Genomic DNA, 1,332 nt, shown 5'->3' on the forward strand with positions numbered 1-1,332 from the left:
TAAAAAAACAAAAGAAAATGATAAAAACTTCAAAAATTAAAATCCTTCAAGATGTAGTTATGTTACTACATCTACGAGTTAGGAAAATAAAAAAACTTAAATTTGGACATATTTTGCAAAAAGTGTTATGAAAAAGTAAAACGGCCATATCTTTTGCATACGATGTCGAAAAAAAAGTATAATATATCAAAAAAATCAGCATGAAAATCCACATCCGTTTTTGATAGCCGTAGGCTTGGTTGGAAATTTTTAGAATCCTCAAATTCTAAAAGGAAAAAAAAGATATGCTCAAATTTCAGTTTTTTTAATTTTCATTAAATCTGGTCAAATTGTGGTCAAACTATTTATTTAAGAAATATTAGTGTTAATAAATAATTATTTTAGTTTTTTTGACTTTTGGTCAAACTATGGTCAAACTACTTATTCAAGAAATATTACTGTTACTAAATAATAATAATTTTTTAGAATAATAGTTTCAAAATCAAACGGTGAAACATGTGACTTCATGCTCAAGCTAAACTCCTGAGGGTTAATAGGATTGACAGCTTACTATTTTCAGGTAAACAACAAGTGTAGACTTGGAAACTAGGGGAATAGAACTCGGAAGTTAAGCGTGCTCAGGCTGGAGTAGTGAGAGGATGGGTGATCGGCCGGGAAGTTAGACGATTTGAAATGATGAGGGGTGATTAGAGCAATGAAAAAAAAATCCTTTAGTACCGGTTGGTGTTACCAACCGGTACTAAAGGTCCCCCAGACCACCGCGCGGACTCATGCCACGTGGTGGGCCTTTGGCCCCGGTTCGTGCAGAACCGGGACTAAAGGGGGGTACCTTTAGCCCCCACCCTTTAGTGTCGGGTTACAAAACCGGAACTAAAGGTCCTTACGAACCGGTATAATAGGTCGTTTTTCTACTAGTGATTCAAATTAATATTATTTTCCAAAAATATTTAAGTGGTTTTGGCTAGGGTTGATCTGGGGTTTCAAATGCATTGTGGCGGCTTCTTCCGATGGTTGATTCATGTGAAATCTGGTGGTGGTGCGGGGGTCTTGGGCCTTAGATGTTGGGGCGGCGGGCTTGGATGGCCGGCTGCACAGTTGGCTCTCCAGTCAGCAGTACTACAGCAGTGTTGGCTACGCTCCTTGGTCATATGAATGGCAAGGAGGTTGGTCCCCTTTGCCTTCGATGGTGGTCCTTCACTAATCTGGATTTGGAGCTCCTGTTTGTCATGGTTGGTCCCCTTTGGTGGCCATGGTGGTCTGGGTCCCTTTGGAGACGTGTGTGGGAGGTGCCGAGCAAAATCTTACCTTGGCCGGTGGTGACTATGCCTCTGG

The 1,332-nt window shown here is 40.4% G+C and overlaps 1 protein-coding gene across 1 annotated transcript in view; it reads right to left on the reverse strand.

Annotated features, from left to right (window-relative positions):
• Positions 1-1,332, reverse strand: part of LOC123142916 (uncharacterized) — a 12,255-nt gene that overhangs the window by 3,783 nt on the left and 7,140 nt on the right. The window lies entirely within an intron of this gene.

The sequence above is a fragment of the Triticum aestivum genome, chromosome 6D, assembly GCF_018294505.1.
Source record: "Triticum aestivum cultivar Chinese Spring chromosome 6D, IWGSC CS RefSeq v2.1, whole genome shotgun sequence".
Taxonomy (NCBI): Eukaryota; Viridiplantae; Streptophyta; class Magnoliopsida; order Poales; family Poaceae; genus Triticum; species Triticum aestivum.